The following is a 24,131-nucleotide window of genomic DNA, read 5'->3' on the forward strand; positions in this document are numbered from 1 at the left end:
CAGCAGTGATGAAAGGAAAAGCAACTAGCATGAGGACAAGTCTAGAGTGAATCAGAAGCTTCATTACATGGTTGTGTCCATAGCACACCAGCATCTTGAAGACTGTGGCCAGGCACCTTGTCAGTATTGTCCCATCCGAAACTGGTAACACAGAATTATAGAATGTTAAGGGTTGGTAGGGACCTTAAATATCATCTAGTTCCAACACCTCTGCCATGGGCAGAGATACCTCCCACTAAACCAGGTTGCTCAAAGTATTATCCAACCCGGCTTTTAAGAGTGTCTAGGTTGGGGTATCCACAACCTCCTTTGGACAACCTGCTTGTGTCTCCCCACCCTCACAGGAAAGAGTTTCTTCCTAACTTGTAGCCTAAGTTTTTCCTCTTTCAGTTTGTACCTATTACTCTTTGTTCTTTCAATACAATCCCTGAAGAGTTGCTCTCTGGCTTACCTGTAGGCCACCAGATAGTAGAAGGCTGCTGCGAGCTCTCCATACAACTTTCTCTTCTGTAGAGTGAGCAGCCCCAACTTTCTCAGCCTTTGTACCTCTTATCAACTTCATGTCCTCCTCTGCACTTGCTCCAACAGTCCCACATCCTTCCTGTGTTGGGGGCACCAGAACTGGCACTCCAGGTGGGGTCTCACCAGAGCAGAGCAGAGGGGCAGAATCCTCTCCCTCACTCTGCTGCCCACACTGCTTTGGACACAGCCCAGGATCCCACTGGCTTTCTGGGCTGGGACTGCTGATGGCCAGGTCATGTTGAGTTTGTCATCAACCATCATATAAGTGCAAAGGTACCAACCAAGGCTACCCAATAATTACACATCTGGATGATTAAATAAACAGATAACTTGGGCAAAAGAGAGAAATCCAAAGAGGGCCAGCTCTGAGATCAGTGGAGTCAGAGTAAAGGAGCACCATAAGAAAATATTGATAGGAATGGTACCACCTCTTCTCACATAAAGAACTATGACAGTTACAAGGATGCATTCAAGACTCAAGACTCATTGCTATCCAGAACTCCTGTAGCTCCAGCTGAAGATTATCACAATATTTCCTTATTGTCCTGTACCCCGCCTCAGTTCTTCTACCAATTACCCCAGAGAGAGAATATTTTGCCAAATGAACATTTACTTTGACATGATACAACCAATTTACATTCGCTGAAAGCAGTGAATGGGAGAATTTGTCTTCAATTCAGTATAATACCTGGAGGTGCAACATTTTATCTTCTCACATTGCATGACTTTGTGACTTTTCTGAATAGTTTGCTGTCTTCTGAATGGTTCTTACAGCACAACTAATGCAAGAGTTGGCATGGACTTCTGCTTGCCTTTTTCCATGCCAGCTGAAACTAAAAGTTGGCAAGAAATACTAAAGATCTAATCATGCTCTAAGGAACCCTGAACTGCAAGCAGGAATTAAAAAAATTATAAGAAAGAAATCAGAGTAAAGGCAATGTTTTATTATTGTGGCAGAAAAATACAATAGCTAACACACAAGCACAAAGTAATTTGCATTGCAAGCTCTGAAATCATTGTAATCACTGTGATTTACTGATGTAATAAAAAAGGAAGGTTCTTACTGCATATGCACAAAAGCCCAAACCTACCAACTTTATTATTGCAAGACTATCACATATTAAAAGAGTGAATGCAAATGGTGCTTTTTAAATTAACACTTTTTTTGGAGCATTAATAACATTTAACAGAGAAGACATAAAAATCTCCCATTTACTCAAGGGCTAAACTGTTGACCATTTTATCTAAACTGGACTTTTAATAAATGTAGAAATAAGATGAACAGGAATTACTCCTGGTCTTTCTTCCCTCAGCTCTTTAAAGTTTAGCTCTGCTAAAGATGAAGATTTTATTCACTGCTGCCAGTGAATTCAAGGGACATTTCATCTGTATGAAGTACATATGTAAATCTATTGTGTTTGAGATGATACTGTTTTGCTGAACAGGAGGTTGAGTGCTTAAAAAAAATTCAGATTACTATAGGTATATTAGGATGGCCTCAATAATATGTACTATAATAAAATGCAACACTAAGTTACAGTTAATCTAAGTTTCTGGACAAGAAGACAGATATGAGCAGGTCAATTTTGATGCTCTGAGAAATACTGTGAGCCTGGAGAAAATAAGGATTAAGACTGGAATTATGAAATGCATATGAACTAGATAACAGAGAATCAATAACAAGCTATGTACAAGTGGGGAATTATCAGTTTGGAGGGAAGTTATTACAGAAACTTCTATGGAACAATATGGTTCCTAGTAACGCTGGCACAAAATCTTAGACACTGCTCATGACACACAGTCAAGGACATTATGACTAAATGAGAAGAGAATACAACCCATAAGAGCCAGAGAACTTGGAAATTAAGAAGTTGTGGAAATTAAGTCATTATAATAAAACAACACATATAATGCCATACCCATGGTTGTAAGAGGTTTGTGACTAAGTATCTTAGGAAAACTGACTTTTTAAACTGGAAATAATTGGCATACAAAGAAAACATGAGAATATCGTCAGACAATAAGGTGACATGAAGACATTATTAAAATTCAGTGTGAATCCTCTACAGAAAAGGGACACAAAACTTAGTTTTGCATCAGTCAGAATATTTCGGAAAGATGCAACAAACAATTTCATACAATTCTAGGCCTGCATTTTTATCAAATGCATGGGAAAAACCAATGCAAAAGAAACTTGTCAGGACTTTTCTGATTTAGCTTGTAAAAAGACAAATTAAACAGCACTGGTATACAAGGATAGCTACATGCATGGAAGGAAAAAGAAAAATGTCTTAAATTACCCTGGGCATTATCTAAATGAAACAGTTGTGGAAAAGGCTGCATTTTAGTAGTCAGCAGATTTAAGGAAGGTAGGCTGACAGTCTTCCAGCCTCCTCAGGTTTGGACTGCCTGGTGTCACTAACCCCCTTCTTTGGAACAAACCAGCCTTTATAAGAGAAACACCAGGGTAATGTGGAAGGGATGACAGGTTAAGAAGCTGGTAATAACAGTTCCAGTTACAATGAACAACAGCCCCCTACTCACTGCCAATCTTTCCACTAGGATGTGAAATTGAAATGGTTGACTCAGCAGTTTTGATGATCCCAAAGATCCGACTCATTTCCTGTTCTGGATGATAAAGGATGATAAAGGAGCACAGAAAAGGTATAGCTAATTTTCCTATCATAGCTTAAGCTTCATGTAACTCAGTGATGTTCAGACTTCTGGTTGCTCCTACATACTTGGTCACTGAGAGAGCTCAGCAGCGAAAAGCAGGTTCTATTATCAGGGAGTTACACAGTAAGACACCAACAAATGCACTGGGACCAGCTACATGTTTACACCATGAGTCTTAGGAGCTGAACTGCAGGGGTATTAGTCTAATGCCTCAATGGCATTAAACTTGCAGTCCAGCAGGTAGAGCCATCTGCAGTTTTGCCATTGTTTCCCTCATTACAGAAGGTGGTTTACCACAGTAGCGTTGCCATCCAGGTGACCATCCTCAGCATGTACGTACTTTTGAACATCCTGGCAGTGCACGTGTGCTTCCTTAGGTAACATCTTGATGCTAAAAGCTTTTCCAAATGCTAAAATTGTTCTCTGGCATCCACACGTCAAGTAAAGAAGCAATCCACCCTCCTTGAAGCCAAGTCTCCCACAACATCAGGGCCATATTCCTAACTGGATCTTGCCAAGGTTCTTACCCTGCCACAAAGGGTGCTTCACCTCCCTTACAACCAAATACCCCTGCCTGGATGTCTCATACAGTATGAAACAGACAAAGAATTTATTATTAAGCGGTATTTCACAAATTTAAAGAACATTAATCAATAATTAATTCTTTCTTCATTTGTATCAAGCTACTAAAATACCCCACTGTTAAAATACCACATATTATTGTCTACTAGTTAGCTATAACCTGCATCAAGTACACTCTGTACCCTAGCTTTTTATGTACATGCTTTATTATTTACAGAATTCATACTATATTTTAAAAACATTGTAAAATTTGACCACAGAAGTAATACATAATCTTTTATACCAACATATCTTCAGTGCAAGACCCTAAACCATCCTGAAGGCTCATACACAGCAACACACCAGAGTATTTACCAATATTTCTTCCTACAAAACACACACTTTTTAAATATCGAGTTGAGAAAAATGCTTAATCATTAACTTTAAGGAGAAAAAGAAGGAAGTTATTTTGCCAACCTCTTACCCTTAAGCATAGTCCTGAAGGTAGTTTACAATAATTATTAAACCATAAGACTAAAAAACAAATTTTTGTGTTAGCAAAATAAGAATTATTACAGTCTTAGTGTACCTATGGAATTATTTATTAAACTAAGTGAAAGTTACAATTAACTCTATTACATAACACATGTATGGAAAGTGTGTAAGTACTTTTATTTCATAGTCTGTCCCTTTGTCACTATGTGACACATTTGGCCATATAGAGGCAGAAATATTAAATCTGTCAAATATTAGCCTTCAATGTACATAACAGAAAAACAGGAAAAAGTCTTTAAGGTTATATATTTAGACAGAAATATCAAGTTCTAACCTCTGTGTTAAGGAAAAAAAGATGAAAAAGTTATTTGATGACTAATCATAATTTCTGAATTGTTTCTACGTGTTGTGACCTAAAGTATTTATATTTGTTTGATGATAAACTTTTCTAAAGCATGGACTCATGCATTTGTGTATCTGACCAAAGATCTGAATACTGTAATTATTCTCTGAAGTGCATGAATGCCACAAATGCTGATTCCACATATACAAATTCTATAGAAACTGGAAATTTTGCTTTTTTTGGGTACTTTCGGGTAGGATCACAACTGAACTAGCAACACACCCTACTTTACAAGATTACCCCAGAAGGAATTTTTACTGAGAAACTTCCCTTTTGTTACACCAACAAAGATCATTTACCTTATCCCCAAAGCCTTCCCTCCTACAAAAAAACCCCACACTTCTAAAGAAAACATCCAAATACTGACAGCTAGTGTGGAGAACACTTTTTAGCTGGATATACTCAGCACTCTTCACAGCATTACAGAAGAGAGTAGTTTGGTTTATGATAGTATGAAGACGCCTGGGAGTATTTCATTCACACTTGGCTAGAGCCATTCCTAAAAAAAAAACCCCAGTGGTAATGTATCCTTTATGGTTTTCACTTGTTGAGACCAATCTCCTTGTACATATTTGAGAATCTTTGTCCATCCAGACCCATTCACACTAACCAAGCAAAGTTGAAGCCACAGAACTAACACCCTGTAATGGCCTGAGGCTGTGCTGCCTGCTTCAGGCGATGACTTCACTCTTATCATACCAGCTGAGACCAGTTCAGATGCCCAGCACACCATCTGCACTCCTGTCACATCACCTGACATGGGGAAGTAACCTGCTCCATTCAGAAACCTGCCGTGTTCAATGCAGGAAACCTCTTCTGCTGAATGAAGAGCTGGGGAGATTTTCTTCTGCAGTGCAATATAACAAAATCAATGTTTCTAGAGCCTTTATGCTTCAAGTACTCTGAATGTGTAATCTTGAAACACCGGGAGAGGACAATTTCATAGAGCAAGAGAAAGCAGCCCTCTGCATGCCCCTGCCCCAGTAACAACACTAGCTATAAAAAGTATGAGGCTCCTGTCTCATGAAAAAGTCCTTATACTGCAGTGATATTTTACAAGTTATAATTCTTCCTGCTGGGAGATGAGCATTCTGTATACTACAGCAGTTTGACACAAAGGGTTCCCTGGTATTTATGACCTCCCTTAGAAAAATCAATCTTCCTGAAGAATCTGCATTCCTCTGCCTTACTAAACCTGTCACCAACTACAGAAAATGTACATATTACTTTGCTCATCAGGAGCTTAGAAGGATTTCTAAACAGAGTCCTAAGCATCCTTACTTTTGAAGTAACTCACCAATTCAAATGTTGAAGAAAAATTCAAGAAAAAGCCATTTTAAATTCTAGTTGTTCTCAAAAAAAAAGCTATTAAAAAAATCAAGCTTCAGGGCTACAAATACTGAGATCTAAGTGCTAAGTTATACTCCAGTCTTTCTCTTCTTTCACAAGTTGGTCACATTTCTCTCTAAATGAAAAATTCTAAGCGAAAACAATAATTTGAGTTTACTATTCCCAGTATATTTATCATTATAGTCTACAGAAAGGAAATGCTGTGACCTACTATCCATCAGTGAAGTCAATTATTGGGACACAAAAAGTTTTTCCTATTGTTTTAGGAGTCTTTAATAGTACTGTTATTTGAGACTAAAATTTGAGGCTAAAATGAAACTAATAAATATTCTTCTCAAGCTGTTTTTATTGCTTTTTACCCTCAGCTTTACCTAAGTTTCCATAAAATCCATTTTGATACAAGACAGCAAAACCAAACAGCGTTATTCTTCCAAAAGTCCACAGTTATCTGGAAACATAACTTCACTTTTGGTAAATACTAAAACAAGAAATAGAATCATCTTTAAGTAGAGGATTTATCTATGCAAGCCGTTTGCCAAAAATGTTCTCCCTTTAAGTTTGTGTCTCAATTATTTACAAAGAGCTACTTAATATAAACTACTTTTGCACAGTGATAGGCATTCTATCACATCTGTCTGTCACCCTCTAACACTTCTATTTGCAAAAACATGAGGTTTTGGAGCTTATTAAATAATGTTAATCCAGTGCAACCTGATGGAACTTTGATTTCCAGTCTTGAAACAGATCCTGCTTGAAGACCAAGGGACTGGGCCAGATGATCTCTGTGACCTGTTAAACTTATATTACTTCACAGCCTTACTCCATATTAATTAGTAAACTTATATTACAAAACATAAATCAGGAGAAACAGAGTGGTAGCAATGCCTACTGTACAACCAATATTAGAGAATCTGCACCTGACTTTCTCCAAAAGTTTTTCACAAAAATATAAACTTTGGGAGACTGGAAACACTGACAATTCAGCATAATTTTTAATTTGTATAATACGATTTATATTATTTATATTATACAGCATGTGTGCAGAGGCAAACACATAGCATGATTCAAAATTATTCTGAGTAACTCAGCCTTAGAGATGCGACATTCTCTGTTCACTTATCCTTTTTTTACCATTATTTTACAGTTAAGTTTTTCACTTACCTCTTTTCTTGAGAGTGTCTTACTCTTCTGCAGATTTGTGGAAAGTACACAGTACAGTAAAAAAATAATAACTCTCCTGTGTTTATTTGATACCCTTTCATTTATTCACATATCTTTTTTTTTTTTCTCCACATGTTCTATATATGCCGAAAATTATGCACTGGGAGTCCTACAAGATGAGTACAACATACCTGAAGGTGAAACACATGGTCCCAATGACTGTATTTTACACATCCAGTTAAACAAAATTATACCAATGGCAGTTTCTTTAGCTGAACTTTCATGCAATTAAAAAAGCTGACTGATTTGTTAGTATCACACAGTTAATGCCATAAAAAGTGCAGTATATCATCCTGTGGAGAATACAGTATCTCCTTTTAGCTAACAAGTTTGGATGCACACCTATCAGACAAATGAAAACCAAGAATAGTCAACGCTTATTTCTTGGGCAAAGTAGAACTGTTAAAGTACTGCCTGAGGAAAAACATCAGCTTGCTAACATTGTCTGAAAAGCCCATGAAGGTGGAGAATAGAAGTTAGTAATAAAGTAAGAAAATTCAAAAAGTCAAAATAGAAAGCATGACAAGAGGGAACAGATGGGATGCCAACCTATCCTGGGGAGCGGTGAGGATCAATTAAATCACACAAACATGCAGAAGTTGGAAAGGTCAGATAAACTGGAAGGAACTTCTTGATCAGGACATATATCTTGCCACATACAGAAGAATGCAGTGCATCAGCAGATCTCTTCTTTGATACCAAAATACCTTTGAACAATAAAGACAACAAGGCAGGGTACCGCTGCATATAGGCTTTGCTTTGTCAGAAACCATATTTATGCAGGCAAGTGAATGCTGATGGCTCTTACCACCACTACAACATAAGTCTTACTAACACCCACCTCTTCCCACTGGGAAATTAGGCCATATCAGGAATGCTCCCGTAGCCAGAATAGGGGGATTTAACTTCAGGGGACCATAATAAAAAAGCACTAGGTTAATGAAAAACGCCAATTTTCTAAAACTAAACAGAAGATCAAAGCCCAAAAGTGGCCAAGCACCCTCAGCCAGAGAAGCAGCGATCCCAGACAGAAATACCAGAGGACTGAAATTTGCCACCCCCTGTAGACTGGAACCAAAGAGGAAGGAGTTTGGTGAGTTTCTCAGTACAGAGTTTGTTCAGATCTCTCATCTGAACAGATCTGCAGAGCAGAAACAGCAGAATGTTGCACTTGCCTTCACTGTGACTTGTCAGATAGTTCTAGAGATATTTTCTCCCCAGTATAGGCAGATCTGAAAGGAAGTCTTTTCATGTCTGAAATAATTGTAACTTCTAACAGTAACTTCTGACAATAAATCATATTACTAATTAAAATTACCTCAAGCACTGAAATGAGAAAAACTGTTTAAAATGCCTAGAAGTGAAGAAAAAAATGAGACTGGTTGGGAAAAAAATCCTGTAACTCCCTATATATTTCAACATAACATATAATTATGCATGTAAAATTTTATTTCTTTTGAGGCACAAGCATGCAGCTTATTTTCTCCACTACTGTTTACCAGCTACAATTTTCCCTTTTCTTTTAATCTCAAGAAGTTATCATTCCACGGCAAATGCACTTCAGAAAACTGCTGGGTCTACCCTTTAAAGAAGCTTTTGAATCCTTTAATTATTCAAAGAAAAATTCAATAAATGCTTGTTTAGCCAATTGACTACAGATTTATATTCCAGGACTATCAGATAATGCTGAAATAATGCATAAAAATGGCATCCATAACTTCCATTAAGTAATACCATGAATTCTGTTAAAGTACTTATCAATCCAACAAATTAACTGTCTGCATACATTACACATTTTGTTTACATTAATGCGTAAACATCTACAGCAAAAACAGTGTAGGAAAACACCTGGCCTCGGATGACTTTGTTTATTCATAATTAGCAATATTTCAATATTAGTTTATGTATTTTCCTTAGTCCATTTCCCTTACTTAGATAGATTTTTCCACACAAAATAAAGAACAAATAAGCATTATCAAGAGATATACATAACAGGAAAACATAGCAGCTTAGCACAGGAGTGATACTTGATTGTACATTCCTCCAGAGAATAGGAATTCAATCTGCAGCATCCATTTTAAATTACATTCATCCAGGCAACATCAGATAAAAACTCAGTGCCACCTTCTAGCAGTGCTGGTCTTAGGATGAAACCAGGAATGTGATCACCCTCATGGTAAAAATTGCTTTCTTATATCCAGTCTAAATTGATTATCCTTCAGTTTTTAAGCCATTCCCTCTTCCACTCCATGGAAAAATTACCTCTCTAGCTTTTTTATAGGCTTCCTTCAGGTACTGGGAAGCTGCTCCAAAGTCTCCCCACAGCCTTTTCTTCTTCAGGCTGAACAACCCTAACCTTCTCAGTCTCATTAGGAGATATGCTCCATCACTCCGGATCATCTTAATGGCTCTCCTCTGGACTTGATCCAAAAGGTCCATGCTGTCTTTTTGGGAACCCCAGAGCTGGATGCAGGGTTCCAGGTGGGCTCTCACCAGAGCAGAGCAGAGGGGCAGAATGCCCTCCCTCCCCTGCTGCCCACGCTGCTTTGGATGCAGCCCAGGACACGTTTGGCTCTCTGGGCTGGGAGTGGTCATGCCCAGCCTCTCACCCACCAGCAGCCCCAACCTGACTGATTGTCCTTCTCCCCAGGGCTGCTCTCCATCTGTTCATTCCCCACCCTGGGTTGGTACCGGGGTTTGCCCCAGTTCAGCTGCAGGACTACAACTGGGTTGCAGGCAATTTTAACTTGGTCTTTTTAAAAATCATGAGATTCCCATGAAGCCGTCTTGAGCTTGTCCAAGTCCCTCTGGGTGGAATCCAATCTTTGGATGTGTCACTCACACCACTCAGCTTGGTGTCATCTGCAGATTTGCTGAGGGTTCACTTGATCCTGATGTCAGTGTCATTGATGAAGACATTAAATAGCACAGACCTCAATACAAATACCTGAGGGACACTGCTTGCCACTGATGTCCCTCCATCAGGACCCTGAGCTGTTGACCACCACTCTCTGGATTTCACCACTCAACCAGTTCCTCACCCATTGATCTGTCTACCCATCTAACCCATCTCTCACCAGTTTAGAGACGGCATCTGACTGCCATGACTTTTCAAAAATCGTGGAGAGTAGCTTTGCAGCTGTATCAGCCAATTCCCTCTATGTTCCCCTCTTTGCTCACTCATACAGTGGTGAGGCTTTGTATTCCACAGCTGTTGCCTGCCTGGGTGGAGGGTCTATCCCTCCCAGCCAGACGTAGATGACTGAGTTGAGTACTGGAAGCAAAGCCTCCAGTGGGTTTTTTTAGCACTAGGAATATTAACTTTATGGAAGAAACATACAGTCATGCAGTAACAATAAAAAATGAACAATTTATAAATAATAATTAATGTAAATCAGACATATATATGTTTTACTAGGACAAGGAATAGAAGGCAGATGGAAAATGGAAAAATGCAAAATGTGTGCAAAAAAGTACTTAAGGGAGATCAAAATTTTTGAATTTTAAAATTATCAAAGCTCATAACTTAGCATGAAGCTAAAAGAATTAAACATACAGATAATAAGAACATCCAAGATGATATTATAAGGAATAAGAGCATTGAGAATCCTCACTGATTCAGGGTAAAAGCAATTTGGTAGCTCATAATAGCCCATTGGAAGGTTCCAGCACAAAGATCAAGCCTACAGAATGCAATGTTTGTAACATCTCCAAGGGAAATGTATTTAGTAAAAAAATGTATTGCATCACATTAACATTCTTAACACAGGATTTTCAACATCTTTGGACAACACAACAATAAACATAGACTGATGAAAAATGAACTATTCTCTTCTTTGGTAAATGTATCTTGAGAACACTTAAATGCATTGCCAAATCACATTTTAAGCTCTCATATTAAGTAAGAAAGCAGAAATGCCAATAGATCTACCTAATATGGACCAAGGCTCTCTAATCTATCCCCACTAATTAAATACTCCATCATTCTTACAGGAAGGTTAACCATAAAATTTGTGACAACTTCAAAATTTGGGAATGACTGCAACCTGGTGGCTCATAGACCTAAAAAGAGTTTCTCAGAAGTTACCACTGGGGAACCAATGACTGAACTAGAGGATCCAAGATCTGAGTTCTTCCAAAGAAAGAAAAGGCAAAATCAGTACAGTAAGATTTCCTGTAATACTTCATCATCCCCTTGACATAAAAGCTTTTCATCAGTCTGCACACTGGCCAGATTTCTGCATGATAGGCCAGATTTAATCTGTTTTTTTATTTATTTTTTCTTACACTTGTACTACATTGAGTCATTACGGAGCTGAGACACTGAACAGCATGACCTCCTTGTCAACCAAGTCTTCACTTCCTGCCATGTCAGTAAAAGAATATTAAAACAAGGATGTTCAAATTAGGATTTCATTTCTTATGGTGTAATCAAGGAGATAAGTATGGCTTCCTTCCAGCTGATTGTATTACCATTAAAGTTTATGATAAATTATGAATGCCCTTGAGCTAAACATCAAATTAAAATAACATAAGCATGGCAGGATGTCTATTACAATGTTTTCCTTAGAAGAAATCCTAGTTATCTCACTGTTATACTTTTCCACAGGCATAGTTGTGCTTTCTGACTGGATGGTATGAAAATATAACGTTAATTAATATGACTGTGTACTTATCACTGAGAATTGATCTTACATTAAAATAAAAAAAATCCAAGTCTACTGAGTTATATGCTCCATGGTGACAGGAGATCTAAGACTGAACAGTGATTCTTCACCCTCCCATTATCATAAAATATCCTTAACAAGATCCTCCATTGTTGCACTTCTGAATTGGAGAGTGTGGTTGACCAGTTAAGTCTTTCAGATAGACAGTGATAATTTGAAACCCATTTTATACTGCCTCATGTCTTGTCATGGCTGAAAATATTAATGGTTTTAATGGAGATTTGAAGGCTTATGTTACGAAAAAAGTGGCATTACCCTCATATTTAAGTCATAGATTTGAAACTAATTTTTTTCCAGGCAGTAAAAGACCTGCACATCTACTGATTGTTTCTTCAGTAATAATGATATTCTTACAAGTCACTGAAGTATCTTGGTCATTTAACTCATTAAGGAATTCATAATTTATATGCATTATGTCTCCTTTTACATAATGTAAAATATTTTCACACAGTAGTCTGTCACAGAACAATCAAATACATAGAAAGCAGTTCTATCTTTACTATAGATTTTCAAATCAAACAAAGCAAAAAGAAAAACTCTAAAAGATAATAAATAGGGAGGTACAATGGACTACAGAAAATAGATGGGATTTATATATTTGGAGAATTCTCAGTGAAAACAATTCAGAAAAAATATTAAAGACCTCAGATTTTACCAATCCAAATGACCTAAATAATTCAGAAATTATTTCTTTTGTTTTTATTAAATTGTAGATTGGCTTGAGTTTCGCTTTGAATGGAGTACATGAGACATAAGAGAACAGGCACAAAAGAGTAAAAATTGAAACAAAGGGCAATAATTCATTTTACTCTTCTCTTGTCCCTTACTGCAAAAGGTAATAATACCCTGAAGGAATGAGAACAGAACTATACATAGCTGAAGCTATTTCTGTAGGATAACATTACAATTTTTTTAATAGGATGAATATTAAGCAAATAACTACTCTGTCAAGGTGGCCAATAGTTCTATTGCTTAACAATGGTGACAACATATATTAAGAGAAACTCTTTCTTACACAATTTTCATTTATGATCAGGTTGAAATAACGTGGAAGAGAGAGCTGCTTGAAATCCACCCAATGTGTTTATTACATGTACCTGCTTGGATGTGTGCCTACAGAGAGCTGTTTCAACTGTTACAACTATACATACCAAATCCTCCAAAAAGTAAAATTAGGCAGTCATAGAATCATACAATGGCTTGGGTTGGAAGGGACCTTAAAGACCTTCTAGTTCTAAATTTCTGCCATGGGTAAGGACACCTGTCAATAGACTAGGTCGCTCAAAGGCTCATCCAATGTGGCCCTGAACACTTCTAGGGATGATGCATGCACAGCTGCTCTGGACAACCTGTTCTAGGGCCTCACCAACCTCTGAGTGAAGAACTTCTGTCTAATATCAAATCTAAATCTCTCCTCTTTTTTAGTTTAAAACCCTTCCCCCTTATCATATCATTTATCTGTCCACATAATTATCTGCCCATATCATTATCTGCCCATTGTTCACCCCCCTTTTGTAAGTCCCCTTTATGTAGTGGAAAGTGAAATGAGGTCTCCCTGGAGATTTCTCTTCCCCAGAATGAACAACCCCAACTCCTTCATCCTGTCGTCATGAAATAGGAACTCCAGTCATCTGATCAGTTTTGTGATCAGGACTGCTGAAGACTCCAGAGCTGGATGCAGAACACCCAATGAGACACACAATGAGAGAGTAGGGGGAGAATCACCTCCCTCAACCTGCTGCTGAGGTTGACAATGCCTGTTTAGAATACTGAACAAAATGGGGAAAGTTACAAAGAACTTTTCAGAGAGATGACAACAGAAATAAGTTCGTTTAAATATGTGGCAATGAAAGTAATTTTCCCTCATAGTGACTAAAGACATGTAGATTGAGGGAACGTAAGCAGTAGTTAAGTCACAAAGATATTCACACAAGTTTTAGGAAGATGGGTTGAAGTATCAAGTGCATCTGCCTCAAAACCAGGTAGCCTTTGCCTTCTGAGAGCTGTGTACTAAAATGTGCAAATGCCCACACTCATATATGAGGTTCATTATTCTTATCAAAAAGGAAGAAAGAATAATGTATTGGGACTTCCTCCTAGTAAGCCAAAATGCACTAAAGCTAGAAATTACAGATTTCATCATTAGTGTTCCTACCCCTGTTGTGAATCAGTTGTTTCCTGAGTTTCAGCAAATAATAAGAATCAGCTATCTTTTCTTTGCAAATTAAATTTGGTCTTTTTCTCTTTAGTGTCAGCTGGATTCTTTCATGTTTAAAGCATCTATCACTGGTGACATTCAGAAGGTGATGGTCAACGGCTCCATGTTGTGATGGAGATCAGTGACAAGTGGTGTCCCTCACTGGGAACAGTATTGTTTAATGTCTTCATCAATGGCACAGACATCAGGGATCAAGAGGACCCCTCTGCAAGTCTGCAAGTGACACCAAATTGAGTGGTGTAGTTGAGTTGATACACCTGATGGACAGGATGTCATCCAGAGGGACTAGGACCAGCTCAAGACTTGGGCCCCCAGAAACCTCATGAGGTTTAGCAAAGGTCAAATGCAAGTCTGCAAATTAAGATTCCAAAGTTAGGAAACACAGAGTCCTTTAGAAAAATACTACATTATTGTATTTTACAAGTATAAAATATAATTCGATTTTCATTCTCCATAAACAAGATGACCACCCATAGGATAACATCCCTTTGGAATAAATCAAATACTCTATCACATTTTCAATCCTGTCAACACTCCCTCTCACTTACTGAAGTTTTTCCTCAGATATTCTATATGATTTTGTGTAATGAAAGTGCCAAATAATTCTTTTGAGATTGTATTTAATTGGAAATTAATGTTAATTTTCATTAATTAATGAATTAACTAATTCATGTTAGTACCCCAGACTTGAAGGGGGCTTCTATGACCAAATTTTCTCACCTATATTGAGTAGGTTGAACAAAAGCATTATGTCTCTCTTCATAAACACTTTTTCTCTTATAAAAACACAAAAACATTGATGCAGTGAAAGAATTAAGCCTGACAATCCCCAGTTTCTAAGGGTAGGAAATTTCAATGCTTCTATTCTTTACTAAATTCTGCATGTAATCTTCTGTTCCTTGCCAAAAACCCAAAAATTAAAAGCAAGTACCCATTATTACACTCATCTTACAGAAAGAATTGCTCTTATCCAAATTTGCACTTTACAATAAAGTTAAGGATCAAAGGTATGGGACATGGCAACCTAGGGCTGGAAGAGTAGAAGTTCAAAGCACAGGGCCCCGAGCCTGAGTCAGACATAGTCAGGTAGGGCCATTTTGACTCTTGCTGCTACTATTAATTAAATTAAATACTAAATCCTCTGCATGTGCTTCATTTTTGAATCAATGAAGGCAAATTAGAAAAACCCCTTTCAGTTTGGTTTGAGTTGTGGATGAACAGAAAGGAGTGTAGGAATGAAAATTCCAACTGTGTGCTCCAGAAGGTGAATGCTCTAAACCCTGCATATCTTCTGTCCCTGCTCCTGCTGGTTCTTGTGATCACTCCTACTGTATTTTCTGCTTGAAGCCCTGGTCAATGCTCATCTGCCAGTTGCAGTGCCCACTTTGTCATCCTCTTACTATCTGCAATCTCATGTGATTTTTCTTCTCCTCCCCAGTCCCTTCTATTTCACACCCTCAAGTCACTGCACTGAAGTAATTGAGTAAAGTTACCCCAAGGATAAATGTGAAGCAATTTGTTAGGAGACATTTCTGTTTCCAAATCAGCAATATGGTTCCCCTAATCTTGTTCCTCAAAGGACAATGATACTTTTTACAAAATTTAAACAAATCTTTTCATGGCATAGAAAATTTTAGATCTAATGATTCAAATCTAGCAGAAATATAAGCTAAGAAAATAAAGCCTTTTCATAGGAAGATTTATGCACCCATAATTAACAGGAACACAATTAGTGCAGGCTATACTACAATTGCATATGTCTGTGAAACAGCAGAGCAACCTTGGACTTCTTATACAGAATTAAGTTTTCTTTCTGCTCACTAAAGGAAAATACAAATAAATATCTGATCAGAAGTTTAAACATGACGACAAAGGCATTCTGTTTACCAATATTTCACAGCAATTTTGTCACTATAGACTCCTCAGAGTTTGTTACTAGTTTAGTAGCTGTTGTAGTACTAATGAAATTGTGTAAAGCTTTTTAAATATGTTACTTAACTTAAAAAAATTGCTTAAGTTTAAAATACAGAATTTTTTCATACCTTTTTCATCACTGTACTCATATATGCTCTTCCCTTTTTACCCAATTTTCTATTACCTTTAAACAGCAGTCATAAGATGTTTTTTACCCCATTAAGAGAAAAAATATTCCCTGATATCATCCAAAATTTGGATCAATCTAATGTTCATTTCACATCAGAGAGTTACATAGTTTAGATAGGAAAACACATAATTAATTTCTATTAGAAATTTCTAATTTCTCTATTAGAAAAGTAAGACAAGAAGACATTTTCCTGCAGATAACAGTTAACTTAAAAATTTTGTTGTCCTCAATTTTGGCCAGACATATTCTGAGAGGAACCTTCTTGGTACCAGCTGTATTCCTAAGTATCCAAAAATGCATTGGGTACTTCAGGCACTACAAGCACAAGATACAAAAGGTCATGGATTTTTCTTGCAATGTATTATCACAGATTTGAACTATGATGAAAATGTAGAAGAAAACCCCGTAATCTGACAATTGAGGAAAACAAAATGGAAAACAGCTTCTCTGGATTACGGACTTATTCTCTCTGGATAAATTTAAGTCCTGAAAGGCAAAAAAAATTCCAAGAGCACTGGTCAATATAGTGTTGCTGTGCAAATATATGCAAAATTCGTAAGGAAAAGAAGTGCAATAAAAAATTCTTTCACAAAATTGATTCCTACATTCTATTTTCTTCAGAAGGCATGCTTATGCAGATGATGACTGTTCCTATGACCTTCAGGCAGGATGTGACATGGAGACAGGGGCTTGCACTTGCATAGAACAGCAGCACCCCTGTAACAAACTTTCTCTGGAAGGAATCCAAGTTAGACTTGCAGGCTCAGCAGTGTTTGTATTGCATTTATAGCCTTCTACTCCTGTAAATGAAATCTTTGCTGATAAAAGCAAACCCATCATTACTTAGACTAGTAAAGTGCTTTGCACAGATGTTCAAGAGCTATGAAAAAAATGATGAGTCAAGCTGATTTTATACTTGGTTGTATTTTCTTTTAAAACAGATGGGTTTCTTTTTATGGCTTTTAAAGACAATTTTTATATATATTTTAATTATCTCTATCCCATCTGTGCAGTTTAATTACTGATTTATTTCCCTTTTTAGTAAGATATCCATCCATACATATTTAATTCCTGTCTATACTGAGGAATGCAAGTACCTTTGTTTTCCTCATAAAACTGGTGATGCATCTTTTAAAGACAGCAGAGCTAGGACATGTCACAAATAAATGAACAAACTGAAGAGAGTGAGAACTGTAACTGCAATTCCCTCTACTAGCCTCTATATTTTATCAGCTAATTGTAAAACTCACTTTTTTTGATGACATAAAATAGTATATATACACATTACTATTTAGACAATAAATCAATATCTGATTCAACCTCACTTTGCATAAAACTTGCCAAGAAATGCATTACAATTGTCTTTGCATATTTACAAACTCTATCTCAGGGTCTTGGAAAAAAATTGTCACTTTTTAATATAAACATTAGAATATTAGTAAAATTCCCAGTTCCAACATAGACAGACTCATTCTGATTTTTACGTAATTCTGCAGATACAGAGAAAGTGGCAGCAATTTCCCTTGAGAATGTGTCTTTTTTTAGTAATGCCATAAATCCTAAAGTGGGTCCTGCTATGAACATTCCAAGATTTTAACACAACCCTGTCTAAATTACACAGGTACTTTAACAGTCATCAATAAACACAGCAACAGTAAAGAAATAGTACAATGGATTCAGTTCACAATTCACAGTTGGAAAGTTACCTATGTGAATATATATAAAATTTAGGAAAATCATATAGTTAATTCCTTAGAGAGTTAAGTGCTCACCAAGATTAGTAAAACTGCTTCATCAGATGAATTTTTTAATTTTTAATCCCATCTTTTCTACATAAGTAAGCTGTTTCCAACTAAATTGAGTATAAAACATCATAAGCACTTATTACTATGCTCACAAATCATATCTTTCTCCAAGAACAATTGTTGAGAAATAACTACAATTAAATACTGACATTCCTAATATAAACACAACAATGTACAAAGCTGCAGCCATTATATTTGCAAGCCATTAATATTGCCACAAAGTAATGTGTGTATCAATCCAGATTCGGGAAGGCCTTCAAGAATGTGTGTACCTTTTTAACTGGATGATACAAAAGGAACTGAATTGTACTCAGAATAGGGCATTTTTACAATTGACCAAGCAAAACCCAAAAGAAAGCAAAAATTATGCTACCATTCCTTGTAAACAGCAGCTGACTTTAATTCATATCAGAGCTGTTGTGAAAGATAAGAACTCTTAAGCCGCTTTATGACAGCTGAAGTGTTTAGTGACAGATTTGATTGGTAAGAAATTAACTAATGTCCCTGAATGGACACTTTTGTCCATGACACTTCTGCAACATGTCAGTGATCCCTCCCTGCACCTCTGCTGATCCAGGAACCTTTAGTCATATTTTCTCTATCTGGGAAGAGAAAGTGTCAGTGTCCAGCTGAGGGGAGGGATAGAGAAGCTTTGGTGGGCACCTGGCATCCAGCCAGGGTCAGCCTGTACTTGATCTTTATTTTAGATTAAGAACACACTTTCATACCAGTTATCATACAGAATTACGAAGACTTCCAAAAATAAAAAGATTTACCGAGCAAGTTTACCTAATTTGGCCCTGTTAAGTCATGGTAGACTTTACTGGAGCAGTTAGCTCAGGTTGCTATACCTCAATTACTCTCCTTACTTTAGCCCAAGTGAAAGCAGTTATGAATCAATACTGAAACAAGCATGATTGATTGAGACCTCAAGCACCTCTGTAGCTCCTGGTCTCAAAACTCCCTTCAATTACTGTTATGCTGTCAGCATCCTGTGGTTTTTAGGGCTCCCTTTCACACGTTGACCTGAGCTGCCTGAGACTAGTTTAACTGATCATTTAATTGAATAAAGGATTTTTGTACATAAAATCTGTAAAAGGCAAGACCAGTTAGAGTCCTCTTTCATTACCCAGAGTAATGGGATGAAAGAGGATTTCTGCAACAAAAAGATAAAGCAGATCACACAGAATTAGACAGCAGTGGGAATAGGTGTGTGTGCATATGCAGTGGCGTTGTGCAGGTGTGCTTCTGCATGGGCCTGTGTGCCGATGGCTGACGCAAGCACCACATTTCCTTGAAGCCGCTGTTCAACTTCACCTGGATGCCACGGGGATAGCTCTGTGAAGGCACTGGAGCAAGTACATGCTGCCTGAGAAGACTCTAAACCAGCTCATAACCTGCACCACCTATCACTGTTGTGTCTCCTGTTGTTTGCAAAATCACCATTCATTGCATTGACCATTTCAAATCTGATTTCCAAAGGACTTATTTTTTCTAAGAAGTTCTTATTCCACTTATTTTAGTTGCTAAAGCCGTATGTTTTGCTTTTCTTTCCAAGACATTTTAGCTATTTAAAGCAATATGGTTGGGTTTCCTGTGTTACCTAATGTAAAAGGATACTAAAGTTCTTATTTCCCTAGACAAGTTCTTCTTTTCCTAGGTCTTGTAGACCTAAACTAAAGACCACAGCTCTCCTTACTTGAATAGCAGTAAAACACGATCCTCTTCAGCGAGATACATTAGAAACCTCGATATTGAAGAAAAAAAAAATAGAAAGCAAGATACCAAGCAAAGACAAATACATAACTGATGAAGTATAGCACTTTGCAGAAAACAAACCCTTACAAAGACACACAACAAGACAGATCTCACTGACAAACAGACAAACAGGTATATAGTAAATTCCAGCATGAAAAAAAACAAATGAGAGCATTTAGAAAAACAGTATTTTTAACTTAATAATTTTTCAAAATAAGAAACTGAATTATTAAATTAAATCACCACCCTGGTCTCAGGTGATACAATTTAAGAAACATCCAGATATAAGCAACATTGCCTACGGCCATTGCTGCAGAGTTGTGATGTCTCACTCCAGACAGGGCAAAGTACAATGTACAATGGTGAGCTACATACAAGAGCAAGTTACGGAAAGACAGGAGTTCCACAAGGTGACTGAATAAAATTGTTCCAGATTTGAGACTGTTTCAGTAACTAATCACAAAGAAACACTGGTTCTACAATGATATTCTGATAAACCAAATATTCAACACCTTTTTCAACCCCTAAATCAGAAAATCAAATACGCCCTATATAGCCCACACAGAGAGTAACCTGGACTTACTTTCAGCTAAAGGTGGGATTTTCAAATGATGCACATGAAGCTAAAATATATTACAAAGACACACATTAAGTTTATACCAGGAGCTAATTTTTTAAGATAATGTCAAGCAGCCTGAAGCTAATCTGACACCTTCACGGACTATTACATAGAAGCAGGGACTTCTCGATTCTTTTCCTACATACCTCAAGGGTACAACTTTCAAGACAGAAAATTAGAAACCAGGAGGAGCATTCAAGTATGCATAAAATGATGAAATTAAATAATAAATAAGGAAAGAGGAAATAAAAGTTTGGGATTTTTTTCTTTTGGTGCCAGAAAATAAAGCTATTCAAAAAATTTGAAAGTGCTCTAGTCAGACTAGAAGATAAATATGACAAGAACTAATTAAGATAAAACTTTAACATAACATCTGAAAATGTGATGTTAAAGCTAGCTATGAATCTCATCATAGGTCTTCACTTCCCTTGACCACTACTTCCCCCTTAGCCTTTTCTTGGGGTGGCTACAGTAACTGAGCTGCCTTTTAGACACCCATTCCTTCTTTCATCTGTCAAAAACATTTTAAAAGAAAATTGCAATTTAAGACATCATTAAATTGAAGAGGGATTAATCTTGTGTGCAAGACCAGAATTATTTTGAGTTGCTTTGTAGAGTCTGATAACCTTAAGGAGCGACACCAGAGCTGGCAATCTCCTGAAATGGTTGTCCAACATACAATATAAACAACTGTCAATGCTGTAACATACAGTTACGCCCATGCTCACACACATCAGTCCATGTTTATAAGTCTCTCCTTAAACTACTGATTCCTTGAAAGAATATCTCAGATAAATAATACGGGAAGTGTAAGTTACTGATTACTTTTATTATGAAGTTTGATGGGCAAACTTAATAAAACTAAGCACTCCAGCACTTTAAAGGAAATACGCTTATCATGAGCACAGATCATGCTAACTTGAACACACACACACACACAAAAGCTCAAGAAGACTGACTGATAAAAAGAGTTAAATTTTAAGCAAAACAAAGCCACCCATTTCAGTCAGATATCTTCAGATAGTATTAGATTATTAGATGTTATGGTTAAAACACAATGTATTTCACTTGGTTCCCTTGTTATAAATCCAACTAACAATGTTACTGATAAACCAGGTTTATTACAAAACTATTTTGCAATAACTTTGTGGCAGCTGTTATCTCTAATCTGATCAAAGCATGATTTTATCATATTTTTTCACCTCCTTATGCCTTTCCCCAGCTTTTGCTTCTCAGATGCAAAACACTGTAAGAAATAAAACCTCAAACCACTAAACTCTTTTGTGCAAACTGAATTTTCTTTTCAGCTAAAAGATGGCAGAGAGCAACTAATAGTCCTCTAACAATATAGCAATCATTATTATTGTATTGCAAATGTAAATTGAAATACAGCAATCTTGTAGATTGTATTCACTATTGTTCTTTAATATCACTATCTACAAGCTTTTTTTTTTAAAAGCAAAAATTGATATGCATTTGCATTTTAACAGCATTTCCAACTATTTGCATTGTTAATAAAAAATTGTAATGGTGACACAAGACTGGATTTCATGTGCTATATTAAAAATGATGTAAGGAATTATGCTGAAAATGAATATTAGTTATATCTGCATTAAGTGTCAGAGTTTCCTATCTTCACTAGAGGATAAAGAAAAGGATTATCTTCACTAATGGATACGGATCTTCACTAAAAGATAGGATGAAATTGCTGGTTTCAGATTTGAGAATCCTATGTCACATTTCCAGATTAATACAGAACAGTATCTCATGCTATGTTTCAATATTGAGATATACCTAATGGAGTTACTTAATCTAACATAAATTATACTTCCAGCCTTAAAAGAAACAAAAACAAAACACAGCACAATAAACATCTGGTTTTAATCCAGCCAAGGACAGAGGGTTGTGGATATTCACAAAATCTCATAAGGAAACATGAGGGGCCTTGGTTCTCTCAAATCATATCATTCAAGAACCACCTAAGAAAACTCCCATGTTGGTCTTATGTCTTCACAGCCAGACACTGTATTTTCCTCTATTAAATAGGATGAATTTATGCAGCAGAAGCATTAGGGATGAAACCATAGCCCACTCTACCTAAATGATTTTGCAGAAAGTCTGGGCCATTTATGCAGCAAAACGATCCCACTTATGTGTAAGCAACCACAGGCACACAGAAAACTGTGTTCTATTACCTTCTATCTTATAATTTGCTTCTATTATGAAACTGTAATAGTAGAGTTACTGCGCTCCAATTAGTCACCTCCACATATGTGGTGAAAGGGAAGAAAAGGAGAGGTAATGATTTTTGTTCTTTTTCTGATTACAACAATATTTCTTGTGCCATCTGACTAAAAAAAGGTATCAAAAGTTATCTCACTTTTCCCTTGAAACTCAAACTCCAGTTTTCAGACAAAACAATTTCTAAACAGAACATGGGTAGTTAAAGGACAATCCAATTAAAAGGAAAAGGGAATCAGGGGAAAAATCATAAATATGGACTCCTTATGTCCACTAACAAGTCACAGTTATATTCATGCTGGAGAGGGAGCTTGTTCAGCTTTTCTGGTTAGTTTACTGTACTAACTTGGCTCTCTCATGCCATCAAAATGTGTCACTGAAGTAACCTAAGAATGGGCAAATATATTTTTCAGTATATTTCAAAATCATTTCCAGAGTTCACAGTGCAGAAATACCGTTTGGAATAGTTCCCATTATCAATCATGTCTCCAACTGTGTTACAAAAAGCCACTCAGTAAATACTAGCTCACTCCAGCAGCAAGTATGACTTACTGTACTGCCATCCTTAGGCAAGGTAAGGGGTTAATGGCTCTCCACTACAGCTTCTGGAATGAAAATAGCTCTTTTACAACTAAAAATGCAGACTGCATAAAACCGAACCCATCATGAGCATATCTATTTTAGGTGTCACATTCTATTAGAGATCACAAGGGTTTATTCCACACAGAGTACAATAAAAAGTATTATCCCCAGAAAATGAGAATATCTAAGGAATTTATGTGAAAATTTATTTCCATTACATACATGCACATACTGTTTTGCTGTTTCAGTAGTGTAAATAACATTATTTTTTTCCAACAACATTTCCAGCAAGAAAAGACACATAAACAATCTGTACCACCCAAAAGGTTTATAGTCATCTACCTCCTGGTTTTTTCAGCCTACAGGATTCTGACAATGAGAGTCCCAAAGGAAATTATGAAAAAAACCCATAAATTTAATTGTGTAACACGAACTTCTACTCTAATATGCCAAAGACATATAAAGAAAAACATCTTTAATGATTCTGCAACCAGAAAAGAAAAACCAAAAAACATCATCACATTGCATTTACAATTTTTTTCAGTGGAAGGAGAACACTTCAGGTTTTCTTTTGAACCTCCTATAACAAATCATCAACTTTGAGTTAACTTCCTCTGCAGTCACTCTCCAGCATGTCAGACTTGTGTGACAACTGTGGTTAAGAATTAATAACCTCAAGTTTCCTCAGGGAGCTTCAATGTACAGAATGCTGACCAAAATATGAAACCTCGCTGCTACACTAACACATTTTATCATGCTCCATACTGATCCCCTGCTTCTTTCAGAGACATCACTCATGTCTTTAACTTGCTTTAGGCAGAGATCTGATGGTAAAACCTTTCTGGCGTC

At 36.8% G+C, this 24,131-nt stretch overlaps 1 protein-coding gene across 1 annotated transcript in view; it reads right to left on the reverse strand.

Moving 5' to 3' along the window:
• Window positions 1–24,131, reverse strand: part of CHSY3 (chondroitin sulfate synthase 3) — a 154,088-nt gene that overhangs the window by 7,566 nt on the left and 122,391 nt on the right. The gene's annotated exons all lie outside the window — the stretch shown is intronic.

This window comes from Geospiza fortis, unplaced genomic scaffold, assembly GCF_000277835.1.
Source record: "Geospiza fortis unplaced genomic scaffold, GeoFor_1.0 scaffold167, whole genome shotgun sequence".
Taxonomy (NCBI): Eukaryota; Metazoa; Chordata; class Aves; order Passeriformes; family Thraupidae; genus Geospiza; species Geospiza fortis.